The sequence below is a fragment of the Lygodium microphyllum genome, chromosome 18 (assembly GCF_053477565.2).
Source record: "Lygodium microphyllum isolate KBCC chromosome 18, Lygodium_microphyllum_v1.1.10, whole genome shotgun sequence".
Classification (NCBI taxonomy): Eukaryota; Viridiplantae; Streptophyta; class Polypodiopsida; order Schizaeales; family Lygodiaceae; genus Lygodium; species Lygodium microphyllum.
The window spans coordinates 138,961,676-138,974,206 of record NC_141152.1 but is presented as its reverse complement, the minus strand read 5'-3'; positions in this window follow the sequence as shown (position 1 = coordinate 138,974,206).

Below are 12,531 nucleotides of genomic sequence, written 5' to 3'. Positions count from 1 at the left end.
TACTTTATGATATGCATCAGTCTACAGATGGACCAGTTGTCATTTATTGTGACAACATGAGTAGTATACACTTGGCCAATAACCCAGTCTATCATGCTAGAACAAAGCACATTGAGGTGCATTATCACTATGTGCGAGAGAGGGTTTTACTAGGTCTTATTGATCTAGTTTATGTCAGCACAGAGGATCAGGTAGCTGACATATTCACGAAGGCATTGGGCGTAGAGAAGCTGCGCAAGTTCAGAGACCTGCTTGGTGTGCAGGAATTGGGATTGAGCTCGAGGGGGAGTGTTGAGATATCGAGCTCCACTCATGATACGCCAGGGTGACTGTTGTGTATTTATGTCACCGACTTGTCAGTTGCAGACGCGGTTGGTACACCGCCCATGAATAATAGCTACATGATAGCTATCCTTATCTACTCTAGTTCGTGGCTCAGTTAGTATGCCACCTTAGTTAGTTGAGTTTGGTTTGAGACCCATAGATAGGGTTCTTCTATTTCTTTGTACTAGAGTTCTTTTGGCTTACACAACTAAGAAGAGGAAAACTGTTTTGAGCCTCCACCCTTGTGTGTCTTCCCCCATTGTGCAAGCAAGAAAGCTTCAAGCGAGACTCCTTCCTTCTCTCCCACAATCTTGACAATATATGATAGCAAACAACTTGTAGAGTGTTTCTCTCTGAAATAGCAAGAAGGGACGTGAAGGACTTCAGTTTTTGAGCAGCCAGTTTATAAATCAGATTTTAAAAAAAAATGAAGCTGAAGCTATTGATGTTGAATAGGGTTGTAATTAAATGGGTGAAGTGTAGCTAGTATTGCATACATTCAGGTCTATTTGCCACATTCAAGAGACCAAAAGGCTTGAACAAGTTGATTATAGGGCCATTATCCGAAATTGAGGTGACCTTTCAAATTGAATCGTAATCTTGCTTGATTGATCTTCTATCTTGAAATTAGTCAAGGTCCTCTGTGGTTGCGACAACTTTGCTTTCGAAAACCCTTCGACATCTTTAGTGAACATGATATGAAAGCATCGCATTTAAATTTCAGGATGGGAGATACTTGAGCATCAGTTTCAGCCTCCTCTACGATTCTTGCTTTGTCCTCTACTTCAGCTTCATTATCGACTTCTGCTTCAAGTACTTCTACGGATGATTTAAAGTAGATTTTGTAGAATATGTCTATGTATATGCAGCTTCAAAATCAGAAGACACAATTGTATATGCAGCAGCAGCAGACAGCAGTTACATCAACAACAGTTGCCTCAGCATAGACAACTATATTCGGAGCAAGAGAATACAATCAGCGTGACTAAAGCGATTGAAGCAGTTGAGAATGAAAAGAAGCTATTTGATGGTCAAAATGTATCGGCTTATTTGAAGACATATGAGATCAAGATGGGATTTTTTGGAGTATCGACAAGAGTTATGAGTAAATATTTCCTTTGCCTTGTCACACCTGCCTTGAGGGTAAAAGTGACTGATCTTTTTCTTCAAAATTCGCATTCGCAAGATTTTAAGAAGGCCCTGAAAGAGGAGTATTTTCTTCAGGACTTTGGGATGGCTACACGGCGATCATTCCAAGAGTGGGTCTACATGCCAAACAAAGGTCTAGCTGCTTCAGAATTGGTATGAGATTTTGAAGAGAGGTATAGTCAGCTTGATGGTATTGAACAAAGAGCATTGGATGTTGAGAAAGCTAAGCTTTTCTTGCAAGCTGCAGATCCTGCTCTTCAGGAAGAATTAGGAGAGTTTCCTAAGGATCCCACGAAGCCTATGAGTCTTAAAATGGATTGGCCAGATGCCCAGGATGCGGTCTCAACTTTGACCAAGAGGCGGATATGGAAGACCCACTTACAGAATGGATCTAAGACACCGACGCCATCTTTTGCTCCTATGTCTACTTCTAACCCTGTCATTTCTTCTCTTCCTTAGCCAGTTTCTTGGCATATGCAAGTGCCTACTGTTTCTAATCCTCCTATTCCTCTTGTTCCAAGACTGATGCCGACTCCTTCTGCTCCAAAACCATCCGCTCCGTCAGTTTCTTCCTCTCTTGATGATATAATCAAAGGTATAACGGATTTGACACTGGAGTCAGTTAAAGTAGAATTGGTGGGAAAATTGAAAGAGCAGTTTGCTTCGACTGCGCCTACTATTTCTTCTAGTGCTCCTACTACACCTAGGAGTGCTCCTAGTGCACCTAGGAGAGATCGAAGATGTATTTGGTGTGATAGTATGAACCATCAGCATTGCAGGGATTATGAATCTTTTCAAGATGCAAGGAGGAAGAATTTGGTATTTTGGGGACAAGATGGCAAGATCTGGTTGATTGAAACAGGAGATCCTCTTGCTACAAATTTTGGGAAAGGCGGAATGAAGAAATTAGTAGATGATATGGGTACTGTGCGTACTTCTTATGTGGTAGCTAGAGAAGATGCTTCTGCATATGGAGTCCAAATTGAGAAAGGTTCAGAGAGTCAGTCAGCATTATGGACATATGCTTTGGAGACGGCAAACAAGGGGAAAATTTAGCAAACTGTTTTGACTAGTGTAGGTTCTAGCATCAGATCTGAGACAGGTTGGGATTCGCCTATTGACACATACACTATTTATGCCTACTTGGCTAAGTCTCAAGGAGCAGATGTACTTGTTGAGGAGAAGCATAAGAGGGATGAAGAGAATCCAAATGCAGCTAAAAAGACTAGAGGGGGTGAGTTTGTTACTCCACCTACTGCAGGGCCGTCTTTGAGACCAGGGCCAGAACGACATATGGAAGATGCTCAAAAGAAAGTAAAGAGGCAAGAGCCTAGAGAGAGAAAGCAGCCAGGGTTTAGATTGATGTCCGATATTGATACATCTACGGACATGAAGAAAATCTTTAATGATAAGAAACTTGGCAGTGAGGTGACTTTTACTATTTCTGAGGTTTTGGGCATCTTAAAAAGAGAGTTTCAAGATCAATTCCAAGAAGTCTTGAAGAGGAAAAGACATGCATTGCCTACTACTAATACACAGGGAGTTTTGATTGGGGAGTTGGATGAGGATGAGGATGAGGTTATGGTTGAAAATGCTTTTGTTTTTCCGCAGACAGAGAAGAGGGTTCAGCCTATGCATTATGCTGAAACTGATGAGCCTATCTTGGTACCGTGTAGTCACTTTTCGCAGAGTCATTGGGCTAGGGAAACTACAGAAACAATGGTAAAAATTGGAGAGAAACAGGTGTGTTATGTTGCTTTGGTGGATCATGGTTCAGAGATTAATCTCATAGTTCGTGGAGTTTATGAAAGTAATAGATGACCTATGGATGCAGAGCATGGGTGGCGTATGAGAGCCGCCAACAACACTGCAGGTGATTTGTATGATGCATGTCCCAGTGTCAGGATTTCTATTGGAGATGTAGAGGAGGATTTCCATTTCTTTGTGCAGGATTCATGCTCTTACCCCATAATCCTTGGACAGCCATTCATTACAGAGATGCACATGGAGACGAAAGTAATGGATGATGGATCTGTTTATGCACGGATTCGCAGTAAAGATGGTATGAGAGCAGTCCAGTTTATGATTGTGTGTGTAAATCATGCAAGAAACAGCGATACTCTTTGAGATGCACCTTTGCCAACTGTGAGGGATTCTGATTTTCATTAGGTACCGCTGTCCCGCGAGACGACGGTGGTACAGAGCAGAGAAGATTGGAGTTCTCGCCTCCTGGCAGCAATGTTTTCTTCTCCAATTTTGTTGGAATTTCAGCAAACAGTTCGATGAGTTATCAGAAGATTTCTTAGTTGCCTAGAGCTGCCAGGCAGTACATATGTAGGAAGGAGAAAAATTTGAAAAATGCAGGCATTTTAGAGGATTATGAGCATATAAATGGGATGTATGATAGTATGATTTGTGCAGATACGATAACAGAGATGGAAAATATGCTGAAAACTGATATGCAGAGTTGTCACAGTAATGTATTAGTAAGTCCTTGGGCATGTTTCATGAAATTTCAGATTTTGTGACTCAGCATCCAGAGTTTAGGACTGTTCCTATGCAAACCATAGAGTAGAGGGCTCAGGATATTCAGCCACTAGAGTGCAGAATTGTTGATTTACAGCAAGATTTGATTAATGCAGAGGATCATAATGAAGCCAAGGTTGACACGAAATACAAGACTGTGGATAAGAAGGTGAAGCCGGAGCTGGACCGCTTCCACCTAACAGTGATCAGGAAATAGAGAGAGCTGCCAAAAAACCAATTTTGAGGAATCCAAAGCATATAGGCCATAAATTTTCAGCAGAGACTCTTAGTGAATTAAAAATTAGAAATTGTGATTTTTTGCTAGCCTCAGAGAAACAATGCTTTTAGGATATGCTTGAGCGACATGGAAGGGGGTTTGCTTTTTTCTCACATGAGATTGGATGTGTGAATCCAGATATTATTGCCCCTATGGTGATCTTTACTATTCCTCATATTCCATGAAACCTCCGACCTATTCTAGTGCCTAGGGTGCACTTGCCAAAGCTAGTTGACTTGTTGAATGAGAAAATCGGGATGGGAATCCTAGAGCCATCATCTACACCATACATCATCTACACCATCATCTACACCATCTTCGATTTATACAGGACATGTAGCTAGTAAACAGAGTTACTATCAAGAATGTAGGTATAGGTTGAGTTGTGTGAGTTTGCAGAAGCATTTGCTAGACGTGCCATCTATTCGAGATATGATCAGTTTCAGCTGGCTTTGAAAAGCAGGGACATAACCACTTTGAGAACTCCTATTGGGCTTGCCAGGATGTGTACCTTGCCTCAAGGTGCTACTAATTCTGTTGCGCATATGATGAATGCCATGCATAAGGTTCTTCGTGAGCACATACCTCAGCTTACCATGCCTTTCTTGGATGATGTGCCCATTAAGGGGTGTGCAGAAGAAGAGAAGAATGAAAGTCTAAATGAACAGGGATGCAGATACTTTGTGGCTCATCATATTTCAGCTTGTGAAAAGATTTTGGCTAGGTTAGAAGAAGTGAACTTGACACTATCAGGGAAAAAATCTATCTTTGGAGTAAATGAGATTGTCATTGTTGGACATATGTGTGGGTATTATGGGAGGAAACCTTCACCTGAAAAGGTGGATGCTATAGGTAAGATTACGGAGTATGGTTTAACCACTTCAGAGGTACGGAGATTTATTGGAGCCTATGTGTTTTACATGATTTGGATACCCCATTTTGCACACATAGCAGATTTTTTATATCAGTTGCTTCAAAAGGAGCAGAAATTTTATTGGGATGAGAGCCACACTAGAGCCATGCGGAAATTGAAGAAGTTATTGCAGATTGCTCCTACTCTCAGGAAAGCGGATTATAATTGCAGAAGGCCTATTGTATGGACAGTTGACACTAGTCCAATTGGCATAGGTTGGGCTGTGGGTCAAGATGATGCAGATGGAAATAGGTATGCTATTCGGTTTGCGGTGAAAGTCCTAAACGAGAGACAAAGAAGGTATCCGCAAATCAAGAGGAAATTACTGGGAATTGTTACGGCTCTCAAATGTGACAAGGAGTACTTTATTGGAGCCGCAGTTGTGGTAGAGACAGATTGCTTGCCATTCATAGGTATGATTACGAGTTGCTCTACTCCGGATGTAGCTATGCTGAGATGGATTGCATACATCAAGTCATTAAATCCAGAATTTAAACACATAGCAGGGAAGGATAATCTAGTGGCGAATATGCTGTCTAGAGCCAGATATGATGATGAGGAGACACTACTTCCATAAGAGGATGATGCAAAAATTTCAACCACTATGGTTGATCATGTTTGCCATGTCTATGATATTGTCACTTTTATAGAAGAACTCTATGTTGGAGATTGGTTGCAGATTGGCAAGTACCTTAGTACACTAAGCAAAAGAGATGAATGGACAGATGAAGAGTTCAAGAAGATTAGAAAAAAATCACATGATTATTTCCTCAAGGATGGATCTCTTTGGAAGCACCTGAAGAAAAGAGGTGGATTACCCTTGCGGGTTGTCTGCGATAAAGAGACCCAGTTACAGGTGATGAGAGAGTTTCATGAGAGTCCTTGGGCTAGTCATAGAGGAGTGTGGGCTACTTATGAGAAAATCAAGGATAAATATTGGTGGAAAGGCATATACAGAGATGTTTCTCACTTTGTAGAGACTTACAAACATTGTTAGATGTATTCCGTAGTGCGTCATCAAGATGAGCTTCATCCAACCTATCCACTATGCATTTGTTATAAGTGGGTAGTTGACTTGGTTACTATGCCTATGGGTCTATGGCAGATGAGATATATTGTTTTGGCTAGAGAGGATCTTACCAATCATGTTGAGGGCAGACCTTTGAGAGTGAAGACTACTAGTGCAGTGTGCAAGGTCTTATGGGAAGAAATTTTCTGCAGGTATGGCTGTGTGGGTAAGATCACTGTAGATCGCATTGAATTGGATGCAGATGAAGCTAGGGAGTTTTTCTCTCAACTAGGAATCAAGTTGGCTCTAACCACAACACACAATCCAAAGGGAAATGTTTATGCTTAAGTCTCCCCTTCCAAAAAACCCCCTCCCTTACACTCACGTTGTTGTAGTGCTGCGCATCTGAGATGTGGAAACCACCAAATAGTTGTGTGTGTAATATTTGTTACTTTGTACATACATAGTGATTGTGTTTGCATTTTTGTTCTATGTGGACAGTATAGGGATTCTCACATACACAGCAAATTCATTTCACCACTGCCAACTTCATTTGCAAGTTTTTCATCTTCTCTTCATTCCCATTTTCCATCCATCATAGACACGAAGTTCCTTGCAAAGTCTTAGGGCAGTCTCTGGCCTTATTGGGCCCAAAAACACAAGTCATTGAGGGCACTGTACTTTGACTTGTGCCAAAAACCAGATCACAACATTGGATATGTAAGATATTGGAAAAAGGTCAATGAGCTCTCTCATATAGTTCAGGTTGACATCATTCCTAGATTCAAGAGATATCAAGAGGATGATTTTAGATTAGTTCATGAGACTGAGTGGTATGATGCATTTATGACTGGATCTGTATTTGCTCAAATCTGCCTCATGCTGCAAGTTGACTTGAAGCAATTTCAAAATTCTCCCCTGGGAAAATTTGCAATAACTGATCACATCAATTGTATAAGTGCAGGAAGCATAACCTTAAACATCAGAACAAGGGATCAGTTGAATAGTGGTTCTCTGAATAGAGCTGGCTCTGAGATATCAAGTGTGGAGGAATACAAGTGTGCTATGGGCTAAGAATGATGTGGGTGAAGCTGTCTATGCAGGAACTGCTTCGCTGATGAAGGCCATCCCAATAACTTTCTGTGGGTGACAAGAGACCACAAACAAAGTAGCAAGTCCTATCTGTAGCTCTATACATGTTACAAGTTTTGTAAGGAAGCCATTATGTGGTGCAGAAATGTCAGTCAATTGTACGCATAGTTTTGGTGTTCTTTGGATGTTTTAGCTTATGTTGCCTCTGCAGATTTGAGCTCACTGCCATGTTTATATGGATACTTTAGCTGCTTCTGCACCGGCAGACTTGATGGATGATGTGTTTATATGGATACTTTAGCGGGGAAGAAAAGGCAGAAAAATATGGCAAAACAGAGGAGGAGCTGAAGCTAATGCTAAGGGGTGCAGAGTTTAGGGGAGCCAATTGAGGCCTACAACAAGCGGAGGAAAGGACAAAGACGGCAGTGCCTTGTGAAGCTTCAAGAAGGAGTGCAACTTAGCCACAAACGGCAGGCCGCAGCAAAAGGGAAGGCACAAGAAGAAGGGGAGCTTCACTGGATGGGGGCCTTCAAAAAACAGATCGGTTTTGATCAAAGGGAACTATCACCTAAATCGAGGAACTGACACAACATCGCCAAGACGACAGGCTTCCAATTATCTGATACTTGATAATGGACTGCTAGAAAATGCAGATTGAGAGTAGATCAAGAGGAATATCTCTAGATCTAAATCTAGCAGGGTAGCAAACTAATAGATGTCTACAAGTAGCAGCAGAGCAGAAGAGGAATCAAGTGTGGCTCTAAACAGTGGCATGATAGCAATGGTCCCAAATCAGTTTATTTTCTGAATAGGACTTGCTATGGGGTGATTATTTATTTGTTCTCTAAATTGCAGTTGGAAGAAAATATGTATTCCATGGCTGAAAAACAGTCATAAGAAACTACAAGAAGTGTAGCTATGACTCGAAAAGGACTCCAAATTTGAACCGGGAGGCCTGCAACATGATCAACATGATTTTACGAAGATAGGCTCTGCCATTTGGGAGCAGTTGACCCAAATGGAAGCATCAGAAGGATTTTGAGAGACTCACAGTGTGATCCTTGACCAGTGGATCAGCAAGGCTGGCATAACAACCTGCAGAGTGTTCCTCTCTGAAATAGCAAGAGTCTAGTCTTCAACATACATATTATCTTGGTGCTTCCTATACAGTACTGATCAGCAAACAACCTGCAGAGTGTTTCTCTCTGAAATAGCAAGAAGGGACATGAAGGACTTCAGTTCTTGAGTAGCCAGTTTATAAATCAGATTTTTTAAAAAAATGAAGCTGAACCTGTTGATGTTGAACAGGGTTGTAATCAAACAGGTGAAGTGTAGCTAGTATTGCATACATTCAGGTCTATTTGCCACATTCAAGAGACCATAAGGCTTGAACAAGTTGATTATAGGGCCATTATCCGAAATTGAGGTGACCTTCTTTCAAATTGAGTCGTGATCTTGCTTGATTGATCTTCTATCCTAAAATCAGTCAAGGTCCTCTATGGTCGCGACGACTTTGCTTTCGAAAACCCTTCAACATCTTTGGTGAGCATGACGTGAAAGCATCGCATTTAAATTTCAGGATGGGAGATGCTTCAGCATCAGTTTCAGCCTCTTCTACGATTCCTGCTTAGTCCTCTACTTCAGCTTCATCATCGACTTCTGCTTCAAGTACTTCTATGGATGATTTAAAGTAGATTTTGCAGAATATGTCTATGTATATGCAGCTTCAAAATTAGCAAACACAATTGTATATGCACGAGCAACATCAGTTACATCAACAACAGTTGTCTCAGCAAAGGCAACTATATTCGGAGCAAGAGAATGCAATCAGCACGACTAAAGCGACTGAAGCAGTTGAGAATGAAAAGAAGCTATTTGATGGCCGTAATGTATCGGCTTATTTGAAGACGTATGAGGTCAAGATGGGATTTTTCGGAGTACCGACATGACTTATGATTAAATATTTCCTTTGCCTTGTCACACCTGCCTTGAGGGTAAAAGTGACTGATATTTTCCTTCAAAATTCGCATTGGCAAGATTTTAAGAAGGCCCTGAAAGAGGAGTATTTTCTTCAGGACTTTGGAATGGCTACACGGGATCATTCCAAGAGTGGATCTACATGCCAAGAAAAGGTCTAGCTGCTTCAGAATTGATACGAGAATTTGAAGAGAGCTATAGTCAGCTTGATGCTATTGAAGAAAGAGCATTGGATGTTGAGAAAGTTGAGCTTTTCTTCCAAGCTACAGATCCTTCTCTTCAGGAAGAATTAGGAGAGCTTCTTGAGGATCGCACGAAGCCTATAGGTCTTCAAACAGATTGGCAAGACGCCCAGGATGCGGTCTTGGCTTTGACTAAGAGGCGGATATGGAAGACCCGCTTACAGAATGGATCTATGACACCGACGTCGTCTTTTGCTTCTACGTCTTCTTCTACCCCTGTCATTTATTCTCTTCCTCAGCCAGTTTCTTGGCCTATGCCAGTGCCTACTGTTTCTAATCCTTCTGTTCCTCCTATTCCAAGACCGATGCTGGCTCCTTTTGCTCCAAAACCATCCGGTCCATTGGTTCCTTCCTCTCTTGATGATATAATCAAAGGCATAACGGATTTGACACTAGAGTCAATTAAAGCAAAATTGGTGGGAAAATTGAAAGAGCAGTTTGCTTCGACTGTGCCTACTATTTCTTCTAGTGCTCCTACTATACCTAGGAGTGCTCCTAGTGCACCTAGGAGAGATTGAAGATGTATTTGGTGTGATAGTACGGACCATCAGCATTGTAGGGATTATGAATCTTTTCAAGAAACACAATATTATGAGTTTGGAAATCTCCCAATTCCCATTTTTTGAATACTAAAAAGGTGGCACTCGGATAACATGCCCATAAGTTTCTCAAAACCATATGATGTAACCTATCATTGGAAAGCGCTTGAAAAATGGAATCTATTGAGCTATATAGCGCTCAATTTGGAGTTATACTGTTCAAGTTATGACAAATCCAAAGATTTGACCACGTGTCCCAAACTTATGGGAAATTCCCATATTCACCAATATGGTATTAAGATGCAAGGAGGAAGAATTTGGTATTTTGGGAACAAGATGGCAAGATTTGGTTGACTGAAATAGGAACTCCGCTTGCTACCAATTTTGGGAAAGGCGGAATGAAGAAATTAGTAGATGTGGTAGCTAGAGGAGATGCTTCTGCATATGGAGTCCAGATTGAGAAAGGTTCAGAGAGTCAGTCAGCATTATTGACATATGCTTTGGAGACGGCAAACAAGGGGAAAATTCAATAGACTGTTTTAACTAGTGCAGGTTCTAGCATCAGATCTGAGACAGGTTGGGATTCGCCTATTGACAGGTACACTATTTATGCCTACTTGGCTAAGTCTCAAGGAGCAGATGTACTTGTTGAGGAGAAGCATAAGAGGGATGAAGAGAATCCAAATGCAGCTAAAAAGACTAGAGGGGGTGAGTTTGTTACTCCACCTACTGCAGGGCCGTCTTTGAGACCAGGGCCAGAACGACAGATGGAAGATGGTTAAAAGAAAGAAAAGAGGCAAGAGCCTAGAGAGAGAAAGCAGCCAGGGTTTAGATTGATGTCTGATATTGAGACATCTACGGACATGAAGAAAATCTTTAATGATAAGATACTTGGCAATGAGATGACTTTTACTATTTCTGAGATTTTGGGCATCTCGAAAAGAGAGTTTCAAGATCAATTCCAAGAAGTCCTGAAGAGGAAAATACATGCATTGCCTACTACTAATACACAGGGAGTTTTGATTGGGGAGTTGGATGAGGATGAGGATGAGGTTATGGTTGAAAATGCTTTTGTTTTTCTGCAGACAAAGCAGAGGGTTCAGCCTATGCATTATGGTGAAACTGATGAGCCTATCTTGATACCGCGTAGTCACTTTTCGCGGAGTCATTGAGCTAGGGCAACTACTTAAATAATGGTAAAAATTGGAGAGAAACAGGTGCCTTATGTTGCTTTGGTGGATCATGGTTTAGAGATTAATCTCATAGTTCATGGAGTTTATGAAAGTAATATATGGCCTATGGATGCAGAGCATGGGTGGCGTATGAGAGCCGCCAACAACACTACAGGTACTTTGTATGATGCCTGTCCTAGTGTCAGGATTTCTATTGGAGATGTAGAGGAGGATTTTCATTTATTTGTGTAGGATTCATACTCTTACCCTGTAATCCTTGGACAGTCATTCATTACAGAGATGCACATGGAGACGAAAGTAATGGATGATGGATCTATTTATGCACGAATTCGCAGTAAAGATGGTATGAGAGCAGTCCAGTTTATGACTGTGTGTGTAAATCATGCAAGAAATAGAGATACTATTCGAGATGCACCTTTGCCCATTGTAAGGGATTTGGGTTTTCATTAGGTACTACTATGCCGTGATATGACGATGGTACAGAGCAGAGGAGATTGGAGTTCTCGCCTCCTGGCAGCAATGTTTTCTCCTCCAACTTTGTTGGAATTTCAGCAAATAGTTCGGTGAGTTATCAAAAGATTTCTAAGTTGCCTAGAGCTGCCAAGCAGTACATATGCAGGAAGGAGAAAATTTTTAAAAATGCAGGCATTTTAGAGAATGTTGAGCATATAGATGGGATGTATGATAGTACGGTTTGTGCAAATATGATGACAGAGATGGAAAATATACTGAAAACTGATATGCAGAGTTGTCACAGTAATATATCAGTACAGTCCCTGGACATGTTTCATGAAATTTCAGATTTTGTGTCACAGATAGAGTCAGAGGCTGAGGTGACTCAGCAAAAAGTGTTGAGTACTGAAGAATTTCAGCAAACAGAGTTCATGGCTAATTATGATCAACCTATAGAGACACAGAGGGCTGAAAACGTTCAGCCAAGAGAGTTTACTACTGAAATATTTAAGCATCCAGAGTTTAGGGCTATTCCAATGCAGTCCATAGAGCAGAGGGCTAAGGATATTCAGCCCCACCAGAGTGCAGAATTGCTGATTTACAGCAAGATTTGAGTAATGCAGAGGATCATAATGAAACCAAGGTTAACACGAAATACAAGACTGTGGATAAGAAGGTGAAGCCGGTAGCTGGACCGCTTCCACCTAACAGTGATCAGCAAATAGAGAGGGCTGCTAAACAGCCAATTTTGAGGAATCCAGAGCATATAAGCCATAAATTTTCAGCAACAGAGACTCTTGCTAAATTAAAAATTGGAAATGGTGATTTCTTGCTACC